Genomic DNA, 11,163 nt, shown 5'->3' with positions numbered 1-11,163 from the left:
CTTCCTACTTTGATGGTTAAACTATAGAGGCAGCAACTATAAGAGTTGAGAAAGAAGAAGAAAAAGAACGAAAGAAAGAATGCAAACATATTTTTTTCTGATGAATTATAACAGATGAGAAATTGCCAAAGATACACAGCACTACTTCACTGTTATTATCTATTAATTAAACTATTTCTCTCTGGAAAAACTAAGGGGATGTGACTGACCAGAAATCCAATGTTGAATTTCAGAATTGGTTAATTTATGGTTAGGGTTATGTCTAAGGGTTAAGGAGGTTAGGGTTAGGCTCAGTTTCACGTCTTGCTCTTCACTGTAATCAGAGGGCTGATATAAATACTATGCATGCCAGTCTCTCTTGGCTAAGAGTTGAGGAGAGACTGACTGCATCACTTCTTCTTTTTATAAGAAACATTAATGTATTGAAAATCCCAAATTGTTTGCATAGTCAACTTACACACACTTTTGACACACACACTTACCCCACTAGACAAGCCACCAGGGGTCTTATTACAGTCTCCAAATCCAGAACAAATTCAAGAAAGTGTCCAGTATTATATAGAGCCATTATTGCATGGAACTCCATTCCATCTCATATTGCTCAAATAAACAGCAAACCTGGTTTTAAAAAACCAGATAAATGGCACAACGCCTCTCCCCTATTTGATCTCGATAGTTTGTTGGTATGTATTGATATGTAGGCTATAGTATAGTAACTGCTGCTTTTGCAACAGCTAATGGGGATCCTAATAAAATACTAAATATTCCCTGTATATAGCCATGTTAATTTTACTCGTTATTGCTATTTGTTATTCACTGTGTATTTATTCCTCGTATCACTATTTCTATTTTTTATTTGTATTTTTTTCATCTTCATCTTTAATTATGCATTTTTGGAAAAGGACCCTTATGTAAGCATTTCACTGTTAGTCTACATCAATTCTTTACGAAGCATGTGATTTGAACATGCATCCCTCCTGCATCCAGGCAAGGCTTCATTTCTTTCAGGAAAGGCCTGTGTAAACAGGCTTCAGTCATGTGTTGCATGAACAGAGTTCCAATAATTACAGGATTAGTTCCAGGATTATGGGAATAATATGAAGGACCTGTGACTTTTCTTGTTCCTGTGATAGTGTGAATGAGTAAGTTCGAATGATTTACCCTGGACACAGAATAGGTCTATAAATCTAAATTGAATGAATGTGAGTTGCATTATGGTTGAAATAATAGTTTCTATAGTCCCCCTGGGATGGTTAGTGGAGAGGCAAACAAGACATTGACTGAATGTACTCTCTTCTTCTTCGTGTGGCTTTCCGGCAGACTACACGCTGTGTTGCGTATTTTGGTCACACAGAAAATAGGGGAATGGGAAAAACTTAAATTGCACCAACATCTAACTCATAAAAACCCACCACCGCATCCCACTACTTGGCCCTAAACGATCCTACACCAGGGTGTCTGCCTGTGAGGATGGAACTCCTTCTCTCAAAACTCCCAGAACCTCTTCTGCACTAAAATCTCTCACACCCAAATATTTCTCTGCTGCTGCAACTACCACATCTAGCTTCTGTGATTTCCACTCCATCAGTGCAGTGAATTTGATCACCATGGCTATAAAAGCAAGAAATCCAACCTTACCAAAACTCATCCTCTCTGGCTCTGTCTCTTCAGGCCTACTCACTGGGGGCATCCCAGTTGACTCACTGACCCTTGGGTTATCCTCTACTCTCTTCACTACCTTAGCATAGGAAACTTTCTGCCCCACTCGAACTCAGTCAATCTCAACCTTTCTCTCTCTCACAGGGCACTTCGGAACCCCAGCTGCATGGGCACCACCACAGTTGACACACAGTGCTTTCTCTATCCCAACTGTACACTCCCTCTGACTATGCCCTCCTGCACATTTCTCACATCGTGGGATCTCCCTTCTACACACTGCTGCATCATGTCTGAATCTTTGGCACCTAAAGCACAGAAGCGGGTTCGGAACATAGGTTATATTTGCTATTCTGTGAGGGCTTAACGTGACCTTATCAGGTAGAAACTCTGTGTTAAAAAAACAGAGATGGTATTCTCAGTCTCGCCATTGAGACTGGGTCTACGTCTCGCCAAACGCTGGGCGTCACAAACACTAGGAATATTCCTTTTCATTTGATCCACTTCTACACTCAACGCTACCTGATCACCCCTTTAAGCAGCGCCATGCTCCGGAAAGCAAAGCACACCACAGGTTAACCCTCGAGCCATGTGACTCGAAGCACCCACTTCCTCAGGGAGGCAGATAATTCTCGAAGCATTCACAGATGTAACCATTCCCAGTTTGTCCTTTACCCAGATTGACACAGCATATGGGTCGGTCAAAAAGCAGGAATCCACTCTTTCCAAAAATGTCACTCCTACCAGTTCAAAATCATCTCAGGTAGGACTCTCAGGGCAAATGTTGGAAGACTCTACCATATCTCTCGCCGCAGGTAGGTCCACTACATCCTGGACTGGCTCAACTTCAGAGCGCTCAACACTACCGACTGACTCCATTTCGAGATCATCAAGGTTCTCAAGAGAGCAGGAAGACCTATAAATAAGATTACATGGTTAGCAATCAGGAGATGTAGGTATGTACACCTCAAACGAAGGTGTATACTCTATTTGTATACAAATCTCTGATATTAACAGCATCATTCTTACGCTTTCGCGTCATCACATTTCCCTGAACGTATTCTCTACCACTCCCATTGAGGGAGTTCTATTAACCTGAGCAGCGGTGCACCGGTCTATGGCCTTTGACTTGAATAGGCAAAAAAGGGTGAGGGAACGCCCTTCTCAAATACAACAGTAATCTGTGCCACTAGGTCATGTTTTCATCAATAATAATAATACATTTATGTTCAATAAATAAATAAAAAATGTCATAAAACAGATTTAGAAATATGGCAGTTCTTGGGTGACAGTCTTCCACAGCTTTAGATGATAGGAAGTTCAGAAGGGTAGTATCTTGAGAGGAGGGAACATAGATGGTTCAGCAAGGCAGGGAGTTAGAGACATCTGACAGACAGGTCCTAGAGCTCTTCATCGGGCAGCTTGTCGTCTTCGATAGTCACAGCTCCTCCTTTGTAGGTAGGCTGGATCGTTCACTACTGAAATGTAGCACCCACCTTGGTGATGCTTCGGAGACTGTAGCAGCACCAGTATAAGACCACCACACCTCAGCAGTGTTTCAGAAAAGCCCCCTACGAAGCAAGCTTCTGCATCCCATCACACAACAGTCCACTTCCCTCTAGGAACTGGGGCAGGGGGCCAAAAAGACGATGCTGTTGATCTGGTGTTGCGGTATCACTCAAATCATAGCAACCTAGCTAGCCAAGCCAAATAAACTGACTTGCTTGCCATAATCAGTCCTGCAATTGGTCACCACCAGTTATTTCAGTTAGTCTATTAACAAGTTATTAAACCCCAAAATGTTGATTAAATTTTTTAAATACAAATATACAAATGCAATAAAATACAAAATAAAAATCAATAGTAATGCATTATTTTTTTTATGCTTTAAAAACACTTAAAAACAATAAAATATTTACTATATTGACTATGGGCGCCTTCGTAAATTATCTCTGGCCATCTACTCCGATTTCAGAGCACTCTCATCTGTGTGCCAGAGCGCGGAATAACTGATGAATTTACAAACACTCAACACAAGTGGATATATGGCCGGTGTCGGCAAAAAGAGTATATAAATTGTTGCCAACAGCACAGTTACAGTCACCAGTGCTCTGGATAACATGAAAACAGCCTAACCAGCTCTGCTAGGGTGAGTAAAATGGTCAGAGTGAGATGTTCTCTCATTTGTGTCTGGCAGTAGCTAGCAAGCTAGCCAACATTAGCCAGTTAGCTTGGGTGCTTGACTGCCATTGTGTGGTCAGAACGTTCGGATCAACCCTACTCATCGGCCAGAGCGTCCAGCGGGCGCTCTGAACGCTCCGAGAGTGAAACACTCTGAGTTTACCAATAGACAATCTGGCAACGCTCTGAATTTACCAACGGACAATCTGACAACACTCTGAATTTACGAACGCCCAGCGTGCACTCTGTCACTTCAGAGTGAATTTACAAACGCACCCTATATTTACAATATTTGCAGAGCGCTCTGCCTCTCGGTGCCATGGCAACCACAGAACAAGGCAGCCATAAAATATATGTATTTTCTCTCCCCTGTCCCATTTGCTATGGATCATGTATTATATAAATTATCCCTATAGTTTTAAGTTTTACAAGTCGTATGTAGGCCTACAGGATACACTTTCCTTCTCGACAATGCAACAACAATAAGAAAAAAAATAAGTTAAGAATACGAATACGAACATAAAGTAAATGGCTCAGTAGAATAGAATAAACATTTTAGCTTAAGTACACAGGAAGGAACACTTTATGGTTCAATATTTACAGATGTTTGGGGGGGAAGTGTTTAAATTGTGCAGTATTTAGCAATCATAATATTCTGGAAATGGGTGCATTTTTTATGCCAAGAAATCTCTGACAGTGTTCTGATAAACTTTCTGGTTTTATGAATTCTATTTTTTTTATAATAATTTTTTGCACAAAACACCAGTATACCTACAGGAAATATACAAACAAACAAGAACAGCATATATGCTATATGCTAGGGGGTACAACAAACTACAGATTATACAAAGGCCTTTAAAGACACACACATATTGACTGTTTTTACAGCTTTCTCATTCGAAGAATGTAGAATGGTCTCAAACTCCTTACAGAAAACAAGGAAGAGTTTTTTTATTAGTGAATTTATATTTATGAATATAAACATTTTCCTTTAGCAAAATTAAATGTCAGAGGTAAAATTGTTTTTCTTTATCCTTATTATAGTTAAGGAAACTGAGCAGCACATGCTCCCATAATTAACCAAATTAATCAAGAATATTATCAATTATAAATCTACAAATATCTTGCCATAATCTGTTTAACATGTAGACAATGCCAAAATAAATGCAAAAATGTTTCTTGATGCTCAACACAAAAAAACTGCAGTTAATGTAAAAATAAATTCAGGTAATGATTCGCAGAAAAATACTTATGTATAATTCTGAAAGAGACCTCTTTGACCTTGTTAGCAAGCAGGTATTTGTGTGATAATAACCATACCTTTTCACAACAGACAGAATTGACAAAGTCAACGTTCGAATGCAGAAGGGTTGTTTTTCATTATGACAATTGTTCATCTCTTGTGACACCTATGGGTGCGTTCGTAAATTCACTCTGGAGTGCCAGAGAACGCTCAAGTAACTGGCTAACGTTAGCTAGCTTGCTAGCTACTGCCAAACAAATGAGAGAACACCATTTTACTTGCCCTAGCAGAGCTGGTTTGGCTGTTTTCATTGTTATCCAGAGAGGTGACTGTAACTGTGCTGCTGGCAATGATTTAATTAAGCTTTTTTGCTGATGTTAATAGACAGCGGCCAAATTCAACGGGTGTTGAGAGTTTGTAAATTCATCAGTTATTCACTCAGACGAGAGCGCTCTGAAATCGGAGTAGATAGCCAGAGTGAATTTACGAACGCGCCCCTAGAGCTCGCTATAGTCTTTGATGTATTCCATCTGCAACACGCATGTGTACCCAGTCAAATCTCACTTTCTTGAGATACTTTCGCTTTGTCCAGTTGACTCTCCAGTAGTAGTAGGAAAAATGTGTTTCTCCTTACGCCCTCAGAACAATATTATATCTAATATGTGCTTTATTTCAAAGGAATGTTGTATCTATTCCTTATGTCAGAATTTACTGGAGTACATTAGGTTATATGCTCCAGATCAAAACTCCAAACCTACAACCTAAATTTGACCAAAATTAACCAGAGAGATTACTGCTTCCAATGTTTTCTTTTTCCAAGCTATACAGAGGGTGCTCTAGCAAACAAATAGCAGAGACCTAAGGACACCATTCCAACCTGGAACTGAGCTCCCAGGCTTGAAAGGCCAGACCAGATACAAATTCAATTAGCACTAAGGTGTGAAGTAAAAGGGCTTTTGGCCCAACAAGTGTCAGGAGTCTTTGAAGCGTCCCCTGAAGCCCGCTCCTGCTGTTCAAAGACCATTCACTGGCATTTTCAACAAGAAATCTGCCTTCAGAAATAAAAGCTTCTTCCAAGTGGGTGTGACACACACCTACTCCCATTGCCTGCTGCACTGCTGCTTGGATTCCACCTGGCGATCTGTTCACCGTCTGCCCTGGCCTGTCTCCCCCTGTCTGGTACAGGTACCTCCACCACACTCACCCCTCTCTCCTGAGCTTTCGCTCACCTCCAGCACACATGCACTGTTGGGGCGAGTGACTCTGAACTTACAATGGCTAGCCCCACATATTTATTTTTTCTTGTGCATCTTGCTATTTTGCTATTTGCCTCATGACTACTGTATACTTTGTTGACTACAAACTTTCTTTACCCCACTGTGGGATAGACTGTTTGTTCCCACACTCAGGACTCTGACTCTCTATTGGTTGCACAGACTTTTGGCCTCCCATCCTATTCTAACCACCTCTCGCCGGCTTTGTATTCATGTTACCTGATGAAATTGTTGTACAATATGATCTTGTTGCCATCTGATGCACATTCAGATGTTATACATCGGCACTGCAGAGCTCTCCCTGTACTACGCAGTGCCTTGATTGTATTACTGTTGATGATATCTGGAAATGTGGATGTACTCCCTGGCACATCTACTGTTGCTAGCCCCAATTCTGTCTTGTGCTCTGATATCTGCCTCACTAAAATGGATAAATTGAAAATGTGGGTTCATAAAGCAATCCAGATGTGTTGGTCATTACTGAGACATGGTTAAGGAAGAGGGTTTTGAATACTGATGTTATCCTTTATGGTTATAAGCTTTTTTGGCAAGACAGATCTTCCAAAGGTGGGGGAGTGGCAATCTTTACCAAGGATCACCTTCAGTGCTCGGTTGTCTCTACCAAGTCTGTCCCCAAACAATTTGATTTGCTGGTTTTAAACTTTCAAATAGCTCTTTGTTGACTGTTGCTGGGTGCTATCGTCCTCCATCAGCACCGGCCTGTACCCTACCTGCCCTAAGCTCTCTCCTGGCCCCTTACACTAAGTCTGAATTTGTCCTGCTAGGTGACCTAAACTGGGACACGCTTAAACCACCTGACCAAGTCCTAAAGCAATGGGACTCCCTAAATCTTTATCAGATTATCACCAATCCCACAAGGTATGACTCCAAAGGCTACTCTCCTCGATGTTATCCTCACAAATAGTCCTGATAGGTATCAGTCTCGATGTTTTCTGTAATGACCTTAGTGATCACTGTTTTACAGCCTGTGTTCGTAATGGCTGCTCAGTGAAACGACCTGTCCTGATTTGTCATAGACGCTTGCTAAAAAATTTGAATGAGCAAGCCTTCCTTCATGAACTGGCCTCTGTAAAATGGTATAGAATCAGGTTGATCCCCTCTGTCGAAGAAGCTTGGACCTTCGTTTTTGATATTTTCAGTGGTATTGTTAACAAACACGCTCCCATAAAGAAAATGAGAATTAAAAACAGGTTCAGCCCCTGGTATTACCGTGATCTTGCAGAGTTACTCCACCTCAAGAATTGCACTTGGCGAAAGGCTCGGCACACGCATACTCAGGCTGACTGGTTATCGTTCAGGCAAATGAGAAATAAGCACACTCAGGCTATCCGGAAGGCCAAAGATAGTTACTTTAAGGAGCAGTTCTCTCTCTGTGTGTCTAACCCCAGGAAGTTCTGGAAAACGGTTAAAGACCTGAAGAATAAAACCTCCTCCTCACAGCTGCCCATGTCCCTTAATGTTGATGATGTGTTTTTTACTGACAAGAAGCACATGGCTGAGCTCTTTAATCACCACTTCATTAAGTCAGGATTCCTATTTGACTCAGCCATGCCTCCTTGCCCGTCCAACATTTCCTCATCTCCTACCATTCTAATGCGACTATCCCTGATGCTTCTCCCTCTTTTTCCCCTGCCCCGCTACAAAGTTTCTCCCTTTGGGCAGTCACTGAGTCCAAGGTGCTAAAGGAGCTCCTTAAACTTGACCCCAAAAAACCATCTGGGTCAGATGGTTTAGACCCTTTCTTCTTTAAGGTTGCTGCCCCTATCATCGCCAAGCCTAAATGCTCTACAACAAAGCTTTCTTAGTGTCAAACAAGCTTTCTCTACTCTTAACCTTGTTCTGAACACCTCCAAAATAAAGGTCATGCGGTTTGGTAAGAAGAATGCCCCTCTTCCCACAGGTATTATTACTACCTCTGAGGGTTTTGAGCTTGAGGTAGTCACCTCACTGCTAGACAGTGCACTGTCCTTCTCTCAGCACATATCAAAGCTGCAGGCTAGAGTTAAATCTAGACTTGGTTTCCTCTATCGTAATCGCTCCTCTTTCACCCCAGCTGCCAAACTAACCCTGATTCAGATGACCATCACCATGCTAGATTACGGAGACATCATTTATATATCGGCAGGTAAGGGTGCTCTCGAGCGGCTAGATGTTCTTTACCATTTGGCCATCAGATTTGCCACCAATGCTCCTTATAGGACACATCACTGCACTCTATACCCCTCTGTAAACTGGTCATCTCTGTATACCCGTCGCAAGACCCACTGGTTGATGCTTATTTATAAAAACCTCATAGGCCTCACTCCCCCCATCTGAGATATCTACTGCAGCCCTCATTCTCCACATATGTCCATCAGCCACTCCTTGGGCTACAATATCTATTTTGCCAATTGGCCTCACCTCTTTTACTACACGAAGCCCAGCTAATTCATCACGACTGGACTACCGATGTAATCTGCCCAAGGGTTCTTTTTGCAACAGGCCCCTCCGTCGCGACATCCCCTGAATACCCATTTGCTAGCCGCGGCCCGCTAGCTGTCTAGAGCATATCGGACTGTTAACTGTTAGCTATACCTATTTTGCCAATTGGACTGGGCACCTTTACTACACGGAACCCTACTAATCCATCACGGCTGGTCTGCAGACGGATCTGCACGAGGAGGCTACAACAGACTTCTTCTGTCGCAACGTAACTCTAAGGCCCTTCTGCTAGCTTGCTAGCCCCGGCCCGCTAGCTGTCTAAATCGCCGTGTCTCCAGCCAGCTTAACTACTCACTGGACCCCTATGATCACTCGGCTACGCATGCCTCTCCCTAATGTCAATATGCCTTGTCCATTGCTGTTCTGGTTAGTGATTATTGTCTTATTTCACTGTGAAGCCTCTAGCCCTGCTCAATATGCCTTAGCTATCCCTTCAGTTCCACCTCCCACACATGCAGTGACATCACCTGGCTTAAATTATGTTTCTCGAGACAATATCTCTCTCATCGTCACTCTATGCCTAGGTTTACCTCCACTGTATTCACATCCTACCATACCTTTGTCTGTACATTATGCCTTGAATCTATTGTATCGCGCCCAGAAACCTGCTCCTTTTACTCTCTGTACCGAACGTACTAGACGACCAGTTCTTATAGCCTTTAGCCGTACCCTTATCCTACTCCTCCTCTGTTCCTCTGGTGATGTAGAGGTTAATCCAGGCCCAGCAGTGCCTAGCTCCACTCCCATTCCCCAGGCGCTCTCATTTTTTGACTTCTGTAATCGTAAAAGCCTTGGTTTCATGCATGTTAACATTAGAAGCCTCCTCCCCAAGTTTGTTTTATTCACTGCCTTAGCACACTCTGCCAACCCGGATGTCCTAGCCGTGTCTGAATCCTAATTTAGGAAGACAACCAAAAACCCTGAAATTTCCATCCCTAACTATAACATTTTCCGACAAGATAGAACTGCCAAAGGGGGCGGAGTGCCAACCTACTGCAGAGATAGCCTGCAGAGTTCTGTCATACTATCCAGGTCTGTGCCTAAACAATTCGAGCTTCTACTTCTAAAAATCCACCTTTCCAGAAACAAGTCTCTCACCGTTGCCGCTTGCTATAGACCACCCTCTGCCCCCAGCTGTGCCCTGGACACCATATGTGAATTGATAGCCCCCCATCTATCTTCAGAGCTCGTGCTGCTAGGTGACCTAAACTGGGACATGCTTAACACCCCGGCCATCCTACAATCTAAGCTTGATGCCCTAAATCTCACACAAATTATCAATGAACCTACCAGGTACAACCCCAAATCTGTAAACACGGGCACCCTCATAGATATCATCCTAACCAACTTGACCTCCAAATACACCCCTGCTGTCTTCAACAAAGATCACAGTGATCGATGCCTCATTGCCTGCATCTGTAATGGGTTTGCGGTAAAATGACCGCCCCTCATCCCTGTCAAACGCTCCCTGTGTTACGTCCGTCGTCAGAATAAGACCAAAGCGCAGCGTGGAAAGTATACATCTTAATTTATTTTAGAATGAACACCAAAAACAACAAAAGATCAACAAATGTAAAGTTCTGCAGGGCTATACAGCTACTGTGCAAAAACACAGTAGCTGTACTCCGGGCCGTAGCTCGTCGCCGGAGGCTCTGGACCGTAGACCGTCGCTGGAGGCTCTGGAGTGCAGACCGTCGCTGGAAGCTCTGGACTTTGGATCTTTACTGGAGGCTTCGGGCTGTGGATCGTCACTGGAGGCTTCGTGCCGTGGATCGCCTCAGGAGGTTCCGGACTGTGGACCGCCTCCGGAGGTTCCGGACTGTGAAACGTCGCCGGAGGCTCCGGACTCGGAACTGTCGCCGGAAGCTCCGGACTGGGAACTGTCGCCGGAAGCTCCGGACTGGGAACTGTCGCCGGAAGCTCCGGACTGGGAACTGTCGCCGGAAGCTCCGGACTGGGAACTGTCGCCGGAAGCTCCGGACTGGGAACTGTCGCCGGAAGCTCCGGACTGGGAACTGTCGCCGGAAGCTCCGGACTGGGATCTGTCGCCGGAAGCTCCGGACTGGGATCTGTCGCCGGAAGCTCCGTACTGGGTATTGTCGCCGGAAGCTCTGGACTGTGGAGGCGCACTGGAGGCCTGATTTGTGGGACCGGTACAGGTGGCACCGGGCTAATGACACGCACCTCAGGGCAAGTGTGGGGAGGAGGCACAGGACGTACTGGACTGTGGAGGTGCACTGGAGGCCTGATGCGTGGGACCGGTACAGGTGGCACCGGACTGATGACACGCACCTCTGGGCGAGTGTG

This window comes from Salvelinus namaycush, chromosome 23 (assembly GCF_016432855.1).
Source record: "Salvelinus namaycush isolate Seneca chromosome 23, SaNama_1.0, whole genome shotgun sequence".
NCBI lineage: Eukaryota > Metazoa > Chordata > Actinopteri > Salmoniformes > Salmonidae > Salvelinus > Salvelinus namaycush.
Note: the sequence above shows the minus strand (reverse complement) of the source record.